This window comes from Esox lucius, chromosome 2 (assembly GCF_011004845.1).
Source record: "Esox lucius isolate fEsoLuc1 chromosome 2, fEsoLuc1.pri, whole genome shotgun sequence".
NCBI lineage: Eukaryota > Metazoa > Chordata > Actinopteri > Esociformes > Esocidae > Esox > Esox lucius.
In genome coordinates, this window is record NC_047570.1 from 2,845,953 (window position 1) to 2,859,031 (window position 13,079).

General features: G+C 39.9%; 1 protein-coding gene across 3 annotated transcripts in view; it reads left to right on the top strand.

The window, feature by feature from the left end:
* Positions 1–391: 391 nt before the first annotated feature.
* si:ch211-71n6.4 (para-nitrobenzyl esterase) overlaps positions 392–13,079 on the top strand; it is a 30,888-nt gene continuing 18,200 nt past the window's right edge. For 2 of the 3 annotated variants that reach the window (XM_020044131.2, XM_010864987.3), the window contains exon 1: positions 392–458. The gene's annotated coding sequence lies outside the window, so the exon portion shown is untranslated. Of the gene's footprint in view, positions 459–10,464; positions 10,570–13,079 lie in introns of those variants that run through there. The other variant, XM_020044132.2, reaches the window with a different exon arrangement.

The window sequence follows — 13,079 nt, forward strand, 5'->3', positions numbered from 1 at the left end:
TCCATTAAGTTAAAAAGACTGTGAGGAAATATTGTGTTGCTAGATGTAGCACACTGTTCCCCATGATTAGAAAGGTTTGTCTTACTCTACACATTCTCCTGGACATTTCCTACACAGCTTTCTCTGTGGAATATTCAATAGTTTATGAGCTATGAGGAAATATGTATTCCATATTCTGTCATTGGCATTGTCTGAATTTTACCCTTGGAACATATTTTAACACCCACTTTTTATCGAAATTACTCTTAAATATGATCATATTTCAATTGTTGTCAATGTTTTGAGAGGTACATGTTCTCCAACAATTAATAAACAAAATGTATCTCAGTTTTTAAGTAATTTGTTGGTCTCTTTAATTTTGAAAAATTCCAGATTTTCGTGACCCGGAAGTGTTTCTTTAATGTTGCTCTCAAGACGCTGATATTGTTTTCGTATTTGCTGAAGTTTGATGGGATATGGTAAGTGATTATATATCAACCGTTTTTTTACATTTATTTTCTTCAGAAACGCATATTTTTCTTCTTTCTTTTAGAAATACAGTCAATGCAAGCTGGATGTTATAGTAATGGAAACTGAATTATTTATTTGTCAAATACTTCATGCAGATGAAAGTTATGTTTTTATGTAAATCTAAAAGTTACTAAGCAGAACATTTTACGCGAATGCACCATGATTAACACGTTTTATTCCAATAAGTGCTATTGAAAATATAAATTCTTATAAATGTTATTCTTCAGCCCTTGATCGGCAACAACCTTGTGCTATTATAGCCTGATTTCATTTGCTACATTACGCAAAAAACGTTTAACCTTTCTTGATACGCCTTGAATTGATATTGATACATTTAAATAAGGCGTGTAATAATGTTAAGGCGTTTTTCTTTGTAAATTCCTCTGGGGTTTGCTACATTGTTTCACTGAACATGGGAAACTTGTATTTCCGCCCTATAATGATATTGCGCACTCGATCTTGGATACCCTGCTATAACAGCACTTTTAAACTTAAGTAACCCCTCAAAAGGGACCTTATCTGCTTAGCAAACAGGCACGATATTTTAATTTTCGGTTTCTAATGCTGTTGAAAAAATTTTCCTTTTAAGGAAGTCCGTCAGAAAGTGGGAGTATAGGATTCTTGGACTCTCTCTAAGCCCTGTATAAACCAACTTTACAACGGTCACTGATTGTATTTGACACACACTCAGGCCCGTAACCATGGTGGGTTTTAGGGATGTTTAACTTTTCAGAAAGTTGAAATAATTTACTGCACACATATACTTATACTTAAATATGCAATGTGATTTTAAGACGGCAGGTTTCGTGTCCTGTGTAATTACTTGATTTATTTTCCCCCTTTAAGGGAGCGATAGGCCTACGTAGGTTTTTGACTACCCCTCGTGAATTACCAAGGTTATCCTAATGATTCTCATTTATTCATATATTATATTGAATATATACTTAAAAATTAGTTTATGTTCTGAATCATATGTAAATTCGTTTTTAAACAAAAAGAGAGTTGCGTAGATCTAATTTTAGCGTCTCAAGTTCACAACACAAAATCACCTTTTCTTGTTACTTCCCATACGGAAAAGAAATATTGCAAAAATATATGTAGAATGTATGCTGAATATATGTCGAATACATTTAACTTAATTCAAAATACATTTCAGGTATCAAAATGTATTTCACCTTTTATTCTGAAATGTATTTAAAAATGTATAAATACATTTAAATATATTTAAAATACATTTCAGTTTTGTCCAAATGTATTTCACCGTCAACAATGCTCTCATTACAATTGAAATGTATTATAGAAAATATATTACAAAATGTATTTTGAAGCCCATATTAAAATGCATTTTTCAGGTCCTGTGAAAGTAATATGATGAAATGTAATTACCGACGTATTGATTATATCACATTTAGGTGTTGAAACATATTTTATAGATGTGTACATTACCAAAATACATTTCATCTCAGTCACAAATATAGTTTAACGTACTAAGGTAAACGTGGTAATACCACTACTTGCCTTTCTGACCAACATGATCTTGTCTGATGTATTGATTAGCGCTCTTGGCTGTGGAACATAAGGTCGCAGGTTCAAGACACCTTCTTGCCAATAGTCCGATATATTTTGGGATGCATTAGGTACCTTTTTTTACAAATATATTTAAACGGCCAATTTCAAACATTTTTACATATATTTAATGTATTCAGGAATATATTTTCCAAATGTGTTCGGAAATATATTTTCCAAATGTATTCATAAATATATTTAAAATAAATTTATTTTCCGTACGGGTTTGGTAAGAAACGGACACGTTAGTTACACGTTGCCACTCATACCTCGGACAAAAAAAGCTGGTTAATCATCAGGGATGCGTTGAATAACGATCAAATGCTGGGCGGCCTCTAGTTACAGTAGCTACGTAACGTAACTTTAACGGCAAAAAAGCAAGTGGCTCCGGCCTGAATTTGATACGCAGTCATAACAAGCGAAAGCTAGTCCTCCAAAATGAGCGTCACCACAGAACTATGACTATAGTTAATATAAACGCAAATCATAGCTATGGAGTATCCCCCCCCCCCCCCCCCCCCCCCCAATAAGGAACTGGACAATATTAAAACAAATAATTATTTATTTTTACGGGTACCTCATATACAGGTGCTGGTCATAAAATTTGAATATCATCAAAAAGTAGATTTATTTCGGTAATTCCATTCAAAAAGTGAAACTGGTATATTATATTCATTCATTACACACAGACTGATATATTTCAAATGTTTATTTCTTAATTGTGATGATTATAACTGACAACTAATGAAAATCCCAAATTCAGTATCTCCGAAAATATGAATATTACTTAAGACCAATACAAAAAAAGTTTTTTTGAAATGTTGGCCAACTGAAAAGTATGAACATGAAAAGTATGAGCATGTACAGCACTCAATACTTAGGTGGGGCTCCTTTTGCCTGAATTACTGCAGCAATGCGGCATACAGGGGCGTCGGACAGGGGGTAAAACCGATACTGATTACCAGGGCCCAAAGGGAGAGAGGGCCCTTGAAAAGTCTGGAATATATTTTATTTCACCTGAATATTTTAATTTCCTAATTACATTTCATAATGCATGTCAGATAAAATGTAAAGTGTATTGGTTGAATAACTTGGTTGATTGACTGACTACATTTTGTATACAAAAAAGACTATATGTAGGGTCTCACCCACCCCTTGCATGCACCTTCACACATTTTGTTTAGTTAAGTTGAGCATCTGGTGGAGACGTGGAGCGCAAACTTCTAGTATAGAAATGTCTTTCTCAAAGAAAGCCAAATCAGGCTGCCAGAAAAGAAAGGAAAGACAGGATAAGGAGAGGGAAAGAGGGAAAATTGGTACAGAGCATTTTTGGACAAATCTGTATTGCACTGAGGATTTTCTGCACCCTTCCTGTCACTGTTGCTGGTGGTGAACGGGCTTTCAGCAAACTGAAATTAGTTAAAAACTACTTGAGGTCATCAATGTGCCAGGATAGGCTCAACAGTCTTGCTCTTCTCTCCATTGAAAGCCAATTGGCAAAAAAAAATTACTTTCAGGACCTCATCAATGACTTTGCCAGCAAAAAGACACGCCAGTGGGCATTTACTGGGGAATAAACTTCAGTATAAGCTATACATTTGAGGAAGCCATAGCATGTAAGCAATAGCATTGGTTTCGTTTTGCCTGTTTTCTTCAGATCAAAATGACTAGTGAGACATTTTGTTTGTCTTTTATTATGAATGTAGCTTTTTCTTAATGTACAAAACTAAAATGGCATGTTTTAAGATTTCATTTATGCCTTGAAGTAATAAAGCATAATACAAATAATGTTCTCAAGTAAAAATAATTTAAGTAAAGTGACTGTAGACCAGAGTATGTTAAGAAAGTCTGAAATGATGACTTAAGCACATATGGCATTAATATTAGGCTACCTTCAGTGGCATTTATTGGAGGGAGAACTCCAAAGTCATGTAAACTCACCTAAAGGATTATTAGGAACACCTGTTCAATTTCTCATTAATGCAATTATCTAATCAACCAATCACATGGCAGTTGCTTCAATGCATTTAGGGGTGTGATCCTGGTCAAGACAATCTCCTGAAGTCCAAACTGAATGTCAGAATGGGAAAGAAAGGTGATTTAAGCAATTTTGAGCGTGGCATGGTTGCTGGTGCCAGACGGGCCGGTCTGAGTATTTCACAATCTGCTCAGTTACTGGGATTTTCACGCACAACCATTTCTAGGGTTTACAAAGAATGGTGTGAAAGGGGAAAAACATCCAGTATGCGGCAGTCCTGTGGGCGAAAATGCCTTGTTGATGCTAGAGGTCAGAGAAAAATGGGCTGACTGATTCAAGCTGATAGAAGAGCAACTTTGACTGAAATAACCACTCGTTACAACCGAGGTATGCAGCAAAGCATTTGTGAAGCCACAACACGCACAACCTTGAGGCGGATGGGCTATAACAGCAGAAGACCCCACTGGGTACCACTCATCTCCACTACAAATAGGAAAAAGAGGCTACAATTTGCACAAGCTCACCAGAATTGGACAGTTGAAGACTGGAAGAATGTTGCCTGGTCTGATGAATCTCGAGTTCTGTTGAGACATTCAGATGGTAGAGTCAGAATTTGGCATAAACAGAATTAGAACATGGATCCATCATGCCTTGTTACCACTGTGCAGGCTGCTGGTGGTGGTGTAATGGTGTGGGGGATGTTTTCTTGGCACACTTTAGGCCCCTTAGTGCCAATTGGGCATCGTTTAAATGCCACGGCCTACCTGAGCATTGTTTCTGACCATGTCCATCCCTTTATGACCACCATGTACCCATCCTCTGATGGCTACTTCCAGCAGGATAATGCACCATGTCACAAAGCTCGAATCATTTCAAATTGGTTTCTTGAACATGACAATGAGTTCACTTTACTGAAATGGCCCCCACAGTCACCAGATCTCAACCCAATAGAACATCTTTGGGACGTGGTGGAATGGGAGCTTCGTGCCCTGCATGTGCATCCCACAAATCTCCATCAACTGCAAGATGCTATCCTATCAATATGGGCCAACATTTCTAAAGAATGCTTTCAGCACCTTGTTGAATCAATTCCATGTAGAATTAAGGCAGTTCTGAAGGCAAAAGGGGGTCAAACACAGTATTAGTATGGTGTCCCTAATAATCCTTTAGTTGAGTGTATAAGCTATCTGTTTCTTTTGTATTGTTCATCCTGCAAATAAAATATGAATGAGTCAAGTGTTGTTTGGTTATCTTTTATTATGCAGTAAGCAGTTTGTTCATGTAGGGATTAGAAAACTAAAATATAATAAATATAATAATATTGTAATATCATTTAGCTTAAATTTAGGAACCACAGTAAAGTAGGTTAGAGAATGTTGGGAAAGGTTTGAAATGTGTGTAGAGAATTTATCAGGCTACTCTAAGCAGTACAGTTAATAGTTATTACCCTATAAACATCTAGGCCTACAGACTCATGTTTACATAGGCCTGATTATTATTTAAAAAAAATTGGGTGGGGGGCCCATCAGGACTGTCTATGCATAGGGCCCAGGATCTTGTGCTACGCCCCTGGCGGCATGGCATGGAGTCGATCAGTCTGTGGCACTGCTCAGGTGTTATGAGAGCCCAGGTTGCTCTGATAATGGCCTTCAGCTCTTCTGCATTGTTGGGTCTGGCGTATCGCATCTTCCCCTTCACAGTACCCCATAGATTTTCTATAGGGTTAAGGTCAGGCGAGTTTGCGGGCCAATTAAAAACAGGGATACCATGGTCCTTAAACCAGGTACTAGTAGCTTTGGCACTGTGTGCACGTGCCAAGTCCTGTTGGAAAATGAAATCTGCATCTCCATACATTTGGTCAGCAGCAGGAAGCATGAAGTGCTCTAAAACTTCCTGGTAGACGGCTGCGTTGACCTTGGACCTCAGAAAACACATTGGACCAACACCAACAGATGACTTGGCACCCCAAACCATCACTGACTGTGGAAACTTTACACTGGACTTCAAGCAACGTGGATTCTGTGCCTCTCCTCTCTTCCTCCAGACTCTGGGACCTTGATTTCCAAAGGAAATGCAAAATGTACTTTCATCAGAGAACATAACTCATCAGCAGTCCAGTCCTTTTTGTCTTTAGCCCAGGCGAGAGGCTTCTGATGCTGTCTTGTTCAAGAGTGGCTTGACATAAGGAATGCGACAGCTGAAACCCATGTCTTGCATACGTCTGTGGGTGGTGGTTCTTGAAGCACTGACTCCTGCTGCAGTCCACTCTTTGTGAATCTCCCCCACATTTTTTAATGGGTTTTGTTTCACAATCCTCTCCAGGGTGCGGTTATCCCTATTGCTTGTACACTTTTTTCTACCACATCTTTTCCTTCCCTTCGCCTCTCTATTAATGTGCTTGGACACAGAGCTCTGTGAACAGCCAGCCTCTTTAGCTATGAACTTGTGTGTCTTGTCCTCCTTGTGCAAGGGGTCAATGGTCGTCTTTTGGACAGCTCTTAAGTCAACAGTCTTCCCCGTGATTGTGTTGCCTACAGAACTAGACAGAGACACCATTTAAAGGCATTTGCAGGTGTTTTGGGTTAATTAGCTGATTAGAGTGTGGCACCTTTTCACAATATTCAAATTTTCTGAGATACTGAACTTGGGTTTTTCATTAGTTGTCAGTTATAATCAACAAAATTAAAAGAAATGAAATAAATCAGTCTGTGTGGTATGAATGTATACATTAAACAAGTTTCACTTTTTGAATGGAATTATTGAAATAAATGAACTATTTGATGATATTCTAATTTTATGACCAGCACCTGTATTTACGGCCCTGTACACAGTATAATGAGGAAAAAAGACCAATAAGGTATATCTGCAGACCGCAAGTCGGGGGCGCTACTTAATATAGGGGTTCCTGAATATTAAGTTATGCCCACTGATGTTCGCCATTGGTCAGTTTAAATGAGGGTTCCTGAATGTTAAGTTACACCCACTGATGTTTGCCATTGGTCAGTTTGGGGACATCCTGGTTTGACACACGGTTCGACGCTAGGTGTCATGTATGGGTAGGATGTCATTACGTTGAGTGTGCTAATGGAGGAAGAAGCGTTAACTAACGTTAAAAATGTATCTCAGAGTCCATGTGATTTCATTCAATATCTTTTGTCAAGATATAACACTAGGTTCAAGTGGTTCAAGCATTGATATAGAAAACAAAAGTATATTTGCTTTGACTACATGTCAAGAATGAGACACTGGTGGTTTAGAAAGCTGCTGAGTGCAGTTATAATACAGACACATGCATACATACACATGCACAGTCATAATCACTATCCGTGCCGTGGTCAGTTTTTCTTTGAGTAGCCATTGCTTGTTTATATGTGATACAGTAGAGGGCCATCATTAGGAGGTTGATGGTTGATAATGCCGCTTATTGCAGTTACAATACAGTTGATCTGAGCTCTACATGTTATAAAGTGAAACCTTTTGCACAAGTTTATACAGGATTACCATTTATGCATTTTCCATGGATTCAACATATTACACAAATGTGAACCTGCTGTGTAAGGTACATTGTGCGGTGGACCTGTGAGCAACAACTTCATTGCCAGCTAAAATTAATGGATCTTGCCTGCTTGCATATAGTGACAGGTGCATCAGGCATCTTTAGCCAGTTATAACATACTTTAATTGACTAGAGTTGGCTAACAAGTACCCTATCCCATCGTATAGCTAGCTATCTTTAAATGTAGCTATAAGGATTGTCGTGTTTTCTGTGTTCTGTCACTGGCAAGCTATTCGAATCTCTGATTCAAAGAATTTAGTAGATACGCGATCTTAGTGAACACGTTAACTATCCCTAAATACATAGCTAGAGGTTGTCATGTGGAAGCACTTACTGAAATATTCGTAATTGACCCAGTAATTCTTCCTTCATGAATGCATGCACTGAATCCAAAACACCACAACAATGGAAAACGTCAATGGGCGTAACTTAATATTAAGGAACCCCCATATTAAGTTATGCCCCCGACTTGTGGTCTGCAGATATACCCTCCTCCAAAAAGAAGGTATTTAAAGTAAAAGATAGTTTTATACAGAATACTCTACTCATACTGGATTGTAACCTCTTGGATATTTATTTGTTTAGTTTAGTATCCCTAATAAAAAGCTTTATATAGCACCTGCACCCACAACTATTCCCGGGGTTAATGTAAAACAATACGTGACAGAGTACACACCAGTTATGGATAAGACAAAATAATATTTATTGTATGTCAATTAATTACTTTTTTCACATTTATATAAATCAGGGGTTCTCAACCTTTGGCAAGCTGGGCCCCCCCAAAGCTGGTTCATTGTAATTGGGGCCTCCTTCTCGGCGCCACCCCCACTACACCACCTTGCGTAGATAGATAGATAAATAGCCCCCCAGGCTATTATTTTTAGGCCCACACATTATTATTATTATTATTATCATCATCAGTAGCAGTAGGTAGGCCTATTATCATTACTAGGCTATTGTTATAATTGGCACTAGCACCAGACTTCTAATGTGAGCTTGCAGGCATTATTATTATGAGTAGTAGTAGGCCTATTATCATTATTAGGCTATTGCTATATAATTATGAGGTTACATGCTTTATTATTGGTATTATTATTATTATTATTTTTATCATCATCATCAGTAGGCCTATTATCATTACTAGGCTATTGCTATAATTGGGAATTGGCACCAGACCTCTGATATGAATGTATGCTCTATTATTGTTATTATTACTAGGCCTAATAGTAAGCATATCATCTGCATTTTTTACAGAAGCTTGCAGGTAGGCAATGTTAATGTGATCTTTGCCTTGCAAAGATCCTCAATTTTTGGCGCAATGTCTGATAAACATAGCCTCAAATCATCCTCGATTTGTGCCCAATTGCGGTATTTCGTTTTGAGTGCAGTCATTTTTGAGAATCCTTCCTCACACAAATATGTTGATGCGAAAGGGAGGAAGATCTTCAAGGCGACGTCACAGAGTTGAGGATATTCCTGCATCAATGCTACCCAGAATGACAAAAGAGGGCAGGAGGTAAAGAGTTCCTTCAGCCTACTGTCACTCTTCAGCTCAATAAGCTGTTCCTGCATATCAATTGACAGCTTGTTTGCTGTGCACAGAAATGGATCTCGAACCCATGCAAAAGAGCGATAATCCTCTTCACAAATTGTTCTCTCATTGCTGACAGGTGCTCAGACGCTGACTGAAATAGAGAGGAGAAATCATGTGACATGCCTGCATCAGTGATAAAGTCTGCAAGGCTGGGGAACATGTCGCAGTTCCCTCGACTGATGCGGCCATGCCAGAGGTCAAGTTTTTGTGTGAAGGCGTCCATTCTGTCTGCAAGGAGCAAAATATGAGTTTTGCGGCCTTGCAAAGACAGGTTGAGGCCATTCAAGCGGTCAAATATATCGACCAAATAGGACAGAGATGCAAGCCACACAGTGTCATCCAGATGCTTTGCCAGATCTGATTTCTGTCAAAAAACACCTCCTCTCGCAGCTCATACAACCGCTGTAACACCCGCCCCCTGGAGAGCCAGCAAACTTCAGTGTGCAGAAGCAGCTGTTCGTGCCCTGACCCCATCTCCTGGCAGAGGACCCCAAACAAGCGAGAGTTTAGTGGCCGTGATTTGATGAGATTTATTATTTTCACGGATTGGTTCAGCACAGAGTCAAAGAGAACTGGCATTTTTTTTAGCAGCTAGTGCTTCGCGATGGACCATGCAATGTGTCCATTTCACAAGTGGAGCTACTTGCTGAATGCGAGCAGCTAGGCCACGCTCATGGCCCGTTATTGCCCGCGCACCATCCGTGCATAAACCAACGCATTGGTCCCAAGTCAAACCATTTTCACAGAGAAAAATATCAAGGACATTGAAGATGGCTTCTCCTGTAGTGTGCGACTGAAGAGGCCGGAAAAACATCCTCCTCAATCGCCTTGTCCCGCAGACATAAGTGAAGAGCTGTGCCTGCCCAGCAATATCAGTGGATTCGTCCAGCTGCAGCGCGTAGTAAGGATTCTTTTTTATGAACTCTATCAGTTGCTCTCTGATATCATTAGACATGTCTGAAATTCTCCTAGCGACTGTGTCACTGGACAGTGGTACTGCACCGAGCTTGGCTCCTCATTATTTGTCCTATCATTATTCTGCATATGTCTTGCGCGGCCGGCAAAATGAGAGTCTCTGCAGTTGTATGCGGTTTACCCAGTTTAGCTATTCTTTTGGCCACTACATACGATGCCTCCAAACACTGTTTAGACACAGTGCTGTGAACTGAAATTGTTGCCTGTTGCTGATGGAGGCCATCAAGCTTTCTTTAAAAAAATATTCAGCCGGTTAACCTTAATGCCAGCATGCTTTGTTTCCAGGTGCCTTTTTAGTTTGCAGGGCTTCATGCTGTCATTTGCCAGCACCTCGGCACACACGACACACTGAGGTCTCAGATCAACCGTGACTGTAAACCCAAACTGCAGGTATGCTTCATCATACCTTCAAAGCTTTTTTGCAGCTGGTGGTGCGTCGGTTGCCTTGTTGGTCTTCACTAGAAATCTCTCCATTTTTGTTTGGTTTTGAAATCATTTGGATGTGGATTGGTTGTGTTTTCAATAAAGTTTAGGCTATGATGTAAAGATGTGTGCGTGTGTGTGGCTATGTTGAGAGACTAGTATCGGCGGCTAATCAGTCGGGACTAAGGCATGATCTTTAATACAACGAACAAAATAATGATTTTATGGGCAATGCAAATTTTATTTTAAGACTTAATGATTGTAGTTCTTTGTCAGTGAGTCAGTGAGTGAGTGAGTGGGTGTGTGTCTCGCGTGGGTGTTGCAACACGGTGAAAAAGGCAGAGGGGTAGCTAAGAACTAAGTAACAATTACTGGCTATGGCCGAGATGGGGATAATCTTTAAAAAGACCGTTTGTGGGAAGTTTTTAAAAAGACTGTTTGGGTTTTGAAGTAAATTGATATCGATGGATAACAACTAGACTAGCGAGAGATGGCAAAAGCGAACTTGGCAAGAGACTAGACTGAAGTGAATGCAGCTATGTGAGTCAAATGCAGTGATTTATTTTTGTGTGAGAGTGAGTGAAGAAACATTTACATTTACACCCCGCTCTGTAAACCAGGGCGGGAATGGCGCCGTCCATGCGCATGCACGATTCATTTGCAGTCTGGATGCGGAGTGGAGTGGTGTGAGGCTACTGAGAGACTGACCGCCTGTGAGTGCTTTTGGACGGGGGAGGGGCTCACGGCAGCATCCGCTGCTCATTGAGCACAGTAACTGCAGAGTGACACGTGCTTTCAAGTCTCCAAACCCACAAAATTCTTTTCGCCATCTTATTAATCACTAAATTCACTTCTGACAACGTTTTAGGAAATGACAATTTGCTTCAAAGTTTTCAGAGTTGAGAAGCTCCATGAAGTTATGCAACAGCCAGCTAGTGCCTGCCCCGGCCGCTAGCCCGTCGGTCGGACAGACCTGCGCAGAGACCTCACTGTAAGCTGGAGGTCTCTCAGACTGCTCTCGTTAATAAGAGGCTTTTATTTCGCCGTTGACGGTTCGTTTGTTTATATCACAACACATGTCCATCATAAGATCAACGGGAACCTGTGGTTAATTTTGGTTAACTGGTCTTTTCGGAGTTAAACTCCAAAAGAGTGCCCTGCGGGCTTGACAACATCGCTGACCGGGCTGTCTCTCACACACACACACACACACGTCCACAGCACAGCAGGCAGAGGCGGGGGAGAAAGAGATACCGTTTCTCTTTGGGAGACTTGTTTAAATTTTGAGAAATATGCTATATACATGTCACTAGATTTGTCGCTAGTCGCTTTTGACACAACAGTCGCCAGGAGGATGATTTGTGTGTTATAATAGTCCAACCACTTGTATTTAAGGGTTTCAGGCAAACTCCATTGCGCCATGCATAAGAACCGCTCTTAGTTGTAGTATATTGGCAATATACCACACCCCCTCATCATGTCAATTTCAAGCGCAGATTGATAATAAAGACGAATAATCTTTACATAAAAGGACAATGATTGGAAGATAAGTAACAATAAAAAAGATTATTTATGGATAGAAGCTGGTCAGGGATGATACCATGAGGCTGTTGTTGAACAACAGAACTCAAGATCAAATGTACATTATAGTTGCTTACCAAGAATGATGGCAATTACAACTTTAACTTCAATTTCTGTCCCAACTTGACAGAGCCTGAGGAATTTTGGAAGGAATATTTCATGCTTTGCAGACCTAACCAAGAACGCTTACAAATGTAACAGCTGCCAAAGGTGTTTCAAACATAGATTCAGTTGGGTGAAGTCTTATTCAATAAAGGTTCACAGATCAGCCATAACATCATGACCACCTGCTTAATATTGTGCAGGTTCCCCTTTTGCCGCCAGAACAGCCCTGACCCATCGAGGCATGGACTCCACTAGACCCCTGAAGGTGTGCTGTGGTATTTGGCTCCAAGATGCTAGAAGAATACATGAAGAATACGGGAGATTGTTGTCACATGTAGCACACAGCCAGTACTTGCCAGAAATTCCTGCAGTTCCTTTAATTTCGCTGTAGACTTCTTGGAGGCCTCCCTGACCAGTTTTGTTCTCGTCTTTTCATACATTTTGGAGGGATGTCCAGTACTTGGTAATGTCTCTATTGTGCCATATTTTCTCCACTTGATGATGACTGTCTTCACTGTGTTCCATGGTATATCTAATGCTTTGGAAATTATTTTGTACCCTTCTCCTGACTGATATCTTTCAACAATGAGATCCTTCTGATGCTTAGGAAGCTCTCTGTGGACCATGGCTTTTGCTCTGGGATGCAACTTAGAAAATGTCAGGAAAATCGTACTAGAACAGCTGAACTTATTTGTGATTAATCAGAGTCACTTTAAATGATGGCAGGTGTGTAATGACTTCTATTTAACATGAATGTGACTGGTTAATTCTGAACACAGCCACATCCCCAG